The 10,770-nt window shown below is 38.0% G+C and overlaps 1 protein-coding gene across 1 annotated transcript in view; it reads right to left on the bottom strand.

Moving 5' to 3' along the window:
• Window positions 1–3,354: 3,354 nt before the first annotated feature.
• The window catches only part of LOC141992064 (zinc finger and SCAN domain-containing protein 32-like), a 532,457-nt gene continuing 525,041 nt past the window's right edge, over window positions 3,355–10,770 (bottom strand). Inside the window, exon 2 of the transcript XR_012640519.1 lies at window positions 3,355–3,382. The gene's annotated coding sequence lies outside the window, so the exon portion shown is untranslated. The remainder of the gene's footprint in view (window positions 3,383–10,770) is intronic.

The raw sequence follows: 10,770 nt of genomic DNA, 5'->3' as shown, positions 1-10,770 counted from the left end.
GATGACTTGAGAAGGATACATGCATCCTTCATCACTTTCTGAAAAATATTCTGTGGCAGAGAACTGGCATGGCAGAAAAGTGCTTTCAGTCTGAAATATGCTCTTAGTTATGAATAGTGCAGTATCTGTAAATTTGAGGCTTCCACACCAAAAGTATCTCATGATAGTTCTCAAGGTCGGACCTAACAGTAGCAACCATAGACTTTACGTACGTAAATCTGGTTTTAGTCTCAGATTAAATCCAGATGAGTAGTCCACCAGGGTCAGATGTGTTGGAAAAAAATGTTTCCATCACTTTTGACTCCCCCTTCATATTAGGTCCATGTTTACAAAAGCATTTTGGCACCTAAAGACGCAGATAGGTGTCTAGTGGGAGTTACAAAAGTACCTAAATGAGTAATGTCCCTAATTCCCATTGATGTCTAATTGAATTTAGGCAACAATCTTGGCAAATTGTTGCAGTAAGTCAGCAACCTAACCATGTTTTCTGATGAACTTCTGGTCTGGCTGCAGACATCTGCTCCATTTCCAGAAGTCCACATAGCACTTCAACTTCTCATGGCCTTTTTTCCCTTGTGTAATTACAATAATAAAGAATCACATACAAATTGTTTCTTAGCTCATAACATACCACCTCTGATTCTTCTTAAACGTTAAAAAAAAAATCAAAGAAAAAAATCTTGTCAAAATGGGCTTACAGGTGGTCATTCAATGTATTCTCTCATGCATTTAATTGAATTCCTTGCAATTTCATGTGCATTATAATAGACTTCTTTTACATCATCAGGAAACAAGTTTTTAAACATGTGCTGTGCATTAAACATCACATAAATATTCAGCAAAGGAAAGAAAAACAGTTCTGGAGGAGTATAGTAATTTTACAGTCTCTGGTTTCCAATAAATTTTTACAGCAATCCTAAACTGCATTAGCAAGTTCCAGTTTATTGTCAAGCTTCTGCACAACATCCCTCAATGACATGTCAAATCTTTACCACAGCAGTTGAACTCCTAAAGCTGTCCTCATTGGCAGGAAACTTGTCAGATTAAATTGCCACCTCTTGTCAAGTGAAGATATATGATCTGATATCTCTCTGCTGATGATGACACAAACTATTGCTTCACTTTGGATGGATTATGAATCTCCAGTGTATCTCACTATCAGCAGAGATATAGGCCATGGTGAGAGGGGAACTATATTTTGTTGACCACTTGAGAGATCATGGTTCACTATAGATTTCTAATAACCTTGCATCCCCTTGTCTATTTCTTATTTTGTTTCACTTTTTCTCCCAACAAACTTTTTTGTTATATTTGCTTTGCTATCTAGGGAATAAGAAACTAAAATGTTTTCAATATTTCCTGACTCTCTTTTAGTGATCTGTTGGCTCATATGCTTATTTACTACTTTGAAACATTTATTTTCTTAAAGAGATTATTGTGTATTATTTCTGTTATTTACAATGAGTTCCTAGTGATAGAAATTTTTTCAGAAGAATGAAATGTTATTCATAACATGTGCATCATTACACAGTACAGGAGATGATGGAATAGATTACCAAACAGAAAAAAAAATAGCTTTGTGCAATGCCTTTTATATTCAAGATATAGCAAATAGCTTTACAGAGGAATAAGTTAAATACTTATATTAAGCAACAAAAACAGATAAAATACAGTCATGGTGTAGGCAAATCTACCAGCATCTGTGTGATAGTAGTTCATACACATCCTAAGATATTAGAACTTTTTACAGGGTCTGATCGAAAGCCTACTGAAGTCAGTGGGAGTGTTCATGTAGGAAGAAAGTCTTTCAGGATACTTGAATTAACCTTTAGTTTTTCAAGGTGCCATAAGATCTTTAAACGTTATTTAATAGCCATGAGAGATGAGGACAAATACAGCATTTTCCCCAGTGTAAAAATGTCCCTAGAAGTCCCACATACAGTGTTGTCACTGAGTGGGAACCCAAATTTTGTTGTGGGGTTTAAGTTTCTGACTCATAGATGATAATGCGGCCAACTGAGACCTATGAAAAGATCAGGCTGGAAAATAGGGAGGGAGGCGGTGTTATCATGGATTGTTTTGAAAAAACAAATGTGAATTTCTTTCATTTAATTACAATCAGCTTTAATTAAATTATATTATGGGTGACTAAAACTGTGTTTACTTATTTACAGCAGATAGCTAGACATTTCTGGGACTGACAGAGTATATTTTAAAAACCTTCTTTGGTTCACTTTCTTTGGTTCAACCAAAATGAAGGTAACATCAGAAAGATATTTACCTTCCAGAGCTACCTAACAGGCCCAAAACTTTGATGTCTTCTGTTATTTCAGGGTGTTGGTTTTTTTAATGGAATCAAGCTCTTCAGGACTTGATTACCTTTAAAAATGCCCCACTGTTACCAAATGCCCTTGTTTTCAAATTTCCATTAAGATTCTCCCCCTCTCCCCCAAACTATCCTCTGATTATGATATTTGAAAATGAACTGGAAATCAACAACAATTTCATATTATTTTAAAAAATAAATCTGCTAACTTAGTATTCTGGAGTGAACTCTTCTACTCTTCTATTGATAACTATCACAATTCTCGGGGAAAAGTGGCTGTTTTTACAGCTTGGGTCTTAGAGTAGAACTGGTGAAACCATTTTGAACAAAAAATAAAAATCCGACTGACCCCCAAGACGACAATATTATTGAGTCAACTCTGAACCTTTCTGAAGACTTGAATCAAATGATTTTAAATAACAATTAATAAAAATACACAGCAAATCTTTCAAGCTCCTTCTCAGAATCAGAAGTGCTGATAAGTGTCTTATTTTGCCTCCTGCTTGCAGGAACACAAATTGTCGTCTCTCTCCAAGTCACAAGGTGAAATGGCTACTGGCAGCCAGTGGCAGAGTGCAATAAAAAATAATCAGGACCCAGAGGAAGTAGCTTCTGAGCCTGGGGCTAAATCAGAAGTGCAGCCTGAACTATTCCAAAGATAGTAGGTGGGTGATAATACAGGGAATAAAATAGCCAGTATGTCAAGGGCCGGGGAGCCTTCTTTCTTTGGAACTCCACAAACTTTTCCAAAGCAGCTGAATCCAAGTGTACACTGTAGACTTTTACCCTCTAATGGATATGAATTTCAACTTCTTGAAACCAGATGGAAGGCAGTATTTTTGAGGGAAAGTTTGAAAATCTTAATACAGAAGGACAAATCACAACAACACCCACAGAACAGATCAGAATAGCATTTTGTCAATGAAATTAAGCTATTACATTTGTAAATCATCACAAACTACTCAAAGAACAATTATGGATGGTGACTGCAGCCTTACCTCAAAGAGAGAGCCTCTTTCCTTTATCATTCGCCCAACCTGGATTCCATTTTCATCTCTACAGAGAAAAGTGATATATCAGAAAATTCAAGAAATCATAGGCTAATGTTACCTTATTAAAATCCTATTTACATAGAATTAACATAAATATGACTTGGTAAACCATATGCTACCACATCTGCTCCTTTATGTATTAGTAACAACTGTCCCCTATAGGGCTCTCAAATTAATATGCATTAGAATATATTACAAAATATGCAGACTCTCTTGGCAATATAATTTGTAGGTAGATGATTTGTGGGCATGTAGTTTTGCAGTATTGGTATTATTCCACATGTCAGCTGTTTCTTGTAGTGTGATTAAACCATGGTAACACCTGACTATTCTACTATTAGGATTTAATATAATTGTATCAATGATTACAAAAGTCCAAATCTTCTATTTCCTACATTAGGAAACCTTGAATTTAGACATGTCAAAATAACCTTACAGTAAATCATTTCAGTACTTAGCAGCCTAGAAGATTCCCAAGTAATTTTTTCATTACCAGGATGTTTAATATTTGTTAAGCAAGGAAAACATTTTACTGATTCACGGAATAGATAAAAAAAAGTTTTAACCTAAATTTGGATAAGAAGGTTACATCCCAAAATTCATAAGACCAAACTCCCCCTTCTAATAAATTCCAGTGAATTCAACAGGTACTTCAATAAACATCCATTCTATGCAGTGAATGAGACAAGGATCCTTTACAAATAGTGTGTGATCATTGTGATGGTGCAGAGATGGTGACAGCTCAAGTCAAGGTGATCATGTCTCAACTGAACATAGACAAACCCATAACTGGAATCAGTCGAACTCACCTGTGGGTTAGTATTGTTTAAGTATTAGAATTATAAGAATGCATTTAGTGTTTAGATTTTTTTTGAATGTCTGAGTTGCTACATGCCTTAAACTCACTTTTAAATATCTGGAACCCATATTGTAAGGTAATATTTTTGAAGCTATATTGTGAGCCTTAGATTGTGTAAATCACCAGACAGGAGAAAGATATCAATTAGTGTCAAGGACTAATCTTAAACAGAAGGTGTTATGCCCCTCCCCCAAAAGGAATGGTCCATTGATAGCAGATGGACTATTGTGGAATGTTGCAACTGGAATTTCCCTACATACCATCAACAGGAGCACAAAAGACTTTTGTTGATATTCTGCCTCCTTCCCTTGAAAATGAGTCATGCAAGGGACTCCTCCCATCCAGTGAGCTTTGCAACTGAAAACAGGTGGGAAGAAGAGAACAAAAACCCCAGATAGGAAGGAACTGATTATCTCTGTGCAGCTTGGACTCTGGGGAGCAACATGTTTCTTGGAATAAGCGAGCAATCCCCAGCTGCTTAGCCCAGGCTAGCCCTAAAGGACATACAGAGCTCACTGATCATAGAAGTTTCTATTATCTATTGAAATTTACGATTGAAACTCATTTGTGTATCTTAAATCTTAAATCCACTTAAATCTTATAAATAACTTTCTTGTGTCCCTTCCTCCCCCATTTAATACATCTTTATTATAGGATCAGTTACACACATTGTCTTTGGTGAAAGATCTAAGGAACGATTGAAAAGGGGTAAGTGACTGGGCCTTTGGGACTGGGAGCAACCTAAATATTGCTGGTGATTCTTGGTGTGAAGGACCAAGTACCACAAAGGTAAGCTCACCTGGGTGATTAAATAAATGTGACTCCATGTTAAGACTGTTATAGTCCCTGAGAAGTTTATATTTCATAATTGGTTGGTGAAATCTAAATATAGAACTCACAACCAATTTGGTGTTTGTGCCCTGGTTCCTAACAGTCTGCCCTGAGTTTGGCACTCACGCTCTTCAGTCACTGTAGGCAGCATTACTAGCAATCATACTTCACACAAAGAAGGGGGCAGAAATAAGGTTGCGTGGGTATATATATATGGACTGTGTTTATCTGTATTACAACTGGCTGAAGAAAGGGGGAAAATTTCAAAAATAAATTGATTTTTCTTTTTTTTTAAATTGCAAAATTTGAAATGTTATCTATTTTAAAAATTTTAACCAGATCTAAATTACATATATTACAGATATATAAATGCATGAATATGTGTTTACATTTGTACCACTTGCATTGATTAAAGGATGGGGCTAGATTTCATTCTGTGGATGGGACTAAATTACATTTTTAAATTGGGGTCTGTGGGCCACTGCATTTGGCATCACTCAGTGGCACTTTTTTAAGAGCACCAGCAACTGAAATCTGGAGAATGTAGAGAAACCAGGCTGTGAAAATAAATGGCTGTCATGATTTTGAAAATCTTCATAGTCAGTAATGAGACTTTAAACTAAAGTCTGAGTTTAATGGACAGTCACTACAACTTAACAAATAATGGATTGATATGTAAGTAGAGAAGATAATAAAAATATGAAGTGAAGAGCATGGTTTCAAATAGCCTGTAAAGGGTAGATAAAGAAACTACTGACTCTTCTTAGAAGACTATTACCATGCTTCATATAAAACAAACAAAGAATGACTAAACACATTTTAGTTGCTTCTGTTATAACATGCAGCCTTTGGTAGGCTGCAAACTCAGAAAATATGAAACATCAGATGTCTAACGTATAACTGGGGAGGAAAAAAGTATACGACGTAAAGAGGAACATGGCAATTATACAAACAAACTCAAGAGGTCTTGTGGCTCCAGGAGTGGTACCAGAAGGACACTTAATTACATTGCTGCACCACCACAAGGTGATGCCAGGTGAGTTCTGCCATTTGGTGCTGAAGATGACTATTGAAATGTGTCTAACCGCAGAATAGTACTATTGATTCTCAGCTAAGTTTGCTTTCTACTGTGAATAAACAGTACCATAGCTTAGTGGATTGATTCATATTTACGAGAGGATCTCATATGGTTATTCACTTTATGAAGATAATTGTTTTGAACATGTAACGTTGCTTCAGATTGCTTTGAACAGGATATTAAATAATTTGTGAAAAAGTAATAAGTAGCTTCAAGATGCCTCAAACTACATTTGGCTCTTTCTGACATCCATCCACTGCTCTCCCAAACTGCCTTTGGATCTGCAAGGTTATACAGACAGGGACTGTCTCTTTATGTTGTGTTTGTACAGCACCTAGCTCAGTGGGGTTCTGATCCATGTCTAGGGCTCCAGTCATATTACTACTACTACTAATACAAGAATTTTAGTGAGAAATTGCTAAAAGGATTTCCCATACCATGACATCCAAGGCAAATGGCATTTTCCATGTTCTGATTGATTCATCCTTGCTAACTTGTTTGCCTGCATCTCTAATCTTTGCTACTTACATCTCTGTTTCTAACAAGTCCTGTGAGCCTATGGGACTGGCTCCATTCTGGCTGAATAGTGCCCATAGGAAAGAATAGTTATATTGATTCTATTATGGAGGAAGATTACATTAATAGCAGCAGTAAACTATTCTTCCTGAACTTGAGTCTCCCTATAGGCAAGTGTTCAGTCTATTCTGGATTCTGATCATTGCTTATGGCTAGCAGATTAGAAATCACATACTGTTGTGGAAAGTTTGCTCATTGGTGTATGTACTACAGATCACCTTACATAACAGGAAATGCTCTTAGTTGGCTTTACTTAAAATGAACTTGGTAGTGCCAGGGAAATAATTTTGCAGATCAACTGAAATCTGATTTTTCATAGATAATGTATTTTCTATGTTTTCATTTTGTTCTGGAAACACCCTATATCACAGGCAAATCACCATAAAATATGGTATTTAGGTCAGCTTCAAGATTTGGTTCTATATTAAAATTAAATGCCAAAATCAGAAGCTGCAGGTGATGGCTATCTATATAGATACATTTGGCCTCTTCCTTGTAGCATCTAACATCAAAGAATTTATCCTCACAATACCCCTGTCAAGTAGGGAAATGGAATTAAGAAAGATTAAAGACTTGCCCAAAGTCACTAAGGTCTGGCCTACACTGGGGCGGGGGGGGGGGGGGGGAGGGCGCAGATCGATCTAAGTTATGCAACTTCAGCTACGTGAATAACATAGCTGAAGTCAACGTACTTAGATCTACTCATCGCGGTGTCTTCACTGCGGTGAGTCAATGGCTCCCCCGTCAACTCCATCTGTACCTCTTGTTCTGGTGGAGTACCAGAGTCGACAGGAGAGCACTCAGCTGTCGATTTATCATGTCTAGACTAGAAGCAATTAATTGACCCCCCGCTAGATCGATCGCTGCCTGTCAATCCCGCGGGTAATGTAAACAAGCCCTAAGGGAGTCTCAGTGGGAATTAAACCCAGCTCTTCTGAATCCTAAACCAGTGCCAAAATTGCAGGACCATTCTTCCTCATAATCAGTGGGTCATACTTAAAATTCAGTGTCTCTGATATTGACATGTTTTATTTAGTAATTAAGAATATATACCATGTGTTATTTCAATAGAAATTATTTTTTAAACAGAATTACTGAGATTTACTTATAAGAACATCCTAAAAGTTCAGCATTTCCCACTGTTCAGTGATTGTGATATGTCCATAAACACAGTAACAGGGTAACAGAGTACCACTCCTCCCTCCCAGCTCCACTGGACCCAGAACTGTATAAGGGAAGCCCTCCTCTCAGGATACTTGAATCCCCAAGGAGTCCCTCCTCCCTGGCCATATGTCCTAGAGGAAAGAAACTGCTGGGGCAGGCCAGCCAGAGATTCAAGACTGCAGGAGCAGCTGCAGATGCAGATAAAGCAGGGACTGCTGAAGTGGGGTGAGGGGAATACATTCCCCCAAATGTTACAGGAGTTTATTGGTGGGGTGGGGGATCAGGTAAATAGAAAGGCACAGGGAGGGTGATGGACACTGGAGGCTGCAGAGGACAGGGAGGAGGACAAAAGGGCAGTGTCATAAATATAAAGGGAAGGGTAAACACCTTTAAAATCCCTCCTGGCCAGAGGAAAAACCCTTTCACCTGTAAAGGGTTAAGAAGCTAGGATAACCTCGCTGGCACCTGACCAAAATGACCAATGAGGAGACAAGATACTTTCAAAGTTGGAGGGGGGGGAGAAACAAAGGTTCTCTCTGTCTCTGTGTTGTTTTTGCCAGGAACAGAAAAGGAATGGAGTCTTAGAACTTAGTAAGTAATCTAGCTAGATATGCATTAGATTCTGTTTTGTTTAAATGGCTGATAAAATAAGTTGTGCTGGATGGAACGTATATTCCTGTTTTTGTGTCTTTTTGTAACTTAAGGTTTTGCCCAGAGGGATTCTCTATGTTTTGAATCTGATTACCCTGTAAGGTATTTACCATCCTGATTTTACAGAGGTGATTCTTTTACTCTTTCTTCAATTAAAATTCTTCTTTTAAGAACCTGATTGCTTTTTCATTGTTCTTAAGATCCAAGGGTTTGGGTCTGTGTTCACCTATGCAAATTGGTGAGGATTTTTATCAAGCCTTCCCCAGGAAAGGGGGTGTAGGCTTTGGGAAGATTTTGGGGGGAAAGACGTTTCCAAGCGGGCTCTTTCCCTGTTATATATTTGTGAGATGCTTGGTGGTGGCAGCAATAAAGTACAAGGGCAAAAGGTAAAATAGTTTGTACCTTGGGGAAGTTTTAACCTAAGCTGGTAAAAAGAAGCTTAGGGGGTTTCTCATGCAGGTCCCCACATCTGTACCCTAGAGTTCAGAGTGGGGAAGGAACCTTGATAGGCAGGTATGAAGGAACCTTGATAGGCAGGTGCCCACGTAGATTGATGCTGAGTTAAGGGATTGTGATGGGGGCAGGGAGGATTAAATAGCCATTTAGCAGTGCAATCCAATTCTGGGGCACTAAAATCCATGTGTTGTCCTACCTCCTCCCTGCCCTGTGGGCTGGGGAAAAGAGACCGCAGTGAGGAACCAACCAGAGACTGAAGCTGGCACTGCAGCCCCAGAAGCAGTTTAAGCTGGGGACTTCAGACTCTGATGATGACATCAGAGTATTTTCTACAGTTTTGACTGGATTTCACTGCAAGGTGCTAAATAACTATTTAAACCCACCCACATCCCCATCCCAATCTCTTCACTCAGCCTCAATATATATGCCCTTCATACCTGCCCTTTTGTCCTCTGCCCTGTCCTCTCCACCCTTCAATGTCCCCGCACCTTTTCATTGCCTTTCTATTTACCTGATACCACCCCACTTCCCCCCAAAATTAAGAACTCATGGAACTAAAATGACATCAACAGCAGTCCCAAATTTTCATAATTTTATTGTGAGTTGCATGATAATTCATGTTTTTCTTAACACCTCAGCCCCACCAAAGATGATGGAGAATCTCATCTCTCATTTTAAAAAAGCAAATTTCTAGCCTTCATAGCTGTGGGGAAAAAGCTTGAAAAATGTGACCTGAGCACTCCCCAAATGTAAAAAAAAATAATATTTGTGTTTTTATTGACCTGCTTTTTTATTTATTTTTCAAAAATCTCATTATTTTTTTAAGGTCTAACTCATTGTTTTTTAAAGTTCAGAGTTGGCAATGCTACGTCCCTCTTAAATCAATATTTACCTAAAACTAATCACACAATGGAACCAAATATTACAGTGCTTCCCCACACTTAGAATAGGAAATGAACTCTCAGATACTGTGGTACAGCAGCTGTTGGCAAGTATTGGCTTTTTAATGGAAAGCATCATACAATTCTGTTTGTGTAACCAGAGGACATGAACAGTAAAATGTGTAAATGAAATTTTTCTGTCAGGACAGCCCTTTAGAAAAACGTGCACAGTATAACTATTCATGCATCAGGTAAGGGAGTCAAGAAGTCCAAAAAACAAAGTACAGTCCGCTCTGTTTATGCTGTGAGTCTGGAGAGTCATGGGAAGAATAAAACTGAAATGTTGCTAATGCTATATGTTAAGTAGAGAAGACATAGCACAGAAGATTCCAGATGCTAAGGCAGACTGCCTGCACCTCTTTCCATGATCAGAGTGTAGGGGGATGAAGAGGGTTGAAATTACCCTCAAGTGTCCTGACCAGGTTCCAAATTCTGGTCCAGTCTGGCTACTTAAATTCATGCTCTAGTTTCATCTCATACAACATTCTTTCACTTCCAGTCCTGAACTTTTGTATTGTATTGTTGTGCCTTTTAAATAACAGCCATGTTCTGCCTAGCATTTCATTGCTAGAGGAAATTATTCCTGTAAATATGTAGTTTGTGATGCAGTGAGGTGAAAGATACTGTAAAGATGTAAGAGCATTATAAACTGTCGTGCTGCTGTTAACGTAGGCATTAGAGAGCAGGTATTGCAATATTCACCTTGTATGGTTACTACTGAGTTGGGTGAGGAAGGAGGGCATGTAGATATGATTTAAATGTAGTTCACCAGTTTTAAGTTATGAGCAATAACTCTTAGATGATGATGATGATGATGCCTTATATATATTATGGTG

The sequence above is a fragment of the Natator depressus genome, chromosome 8 (assembly GCF_965152275.1).
Source record: "Natator depressus isolate rNatDep1 chromosome 8, rNatDep2.hap1, whole genome shotgun sequence".
NCBI lineage: Eukaryota > Metazoa > Chordata > Testudines > Cheloniidae > Natator > Natator depressus.
This window is presented reverse-complemented; position numbering and strand designations above follow the sequence as displayed.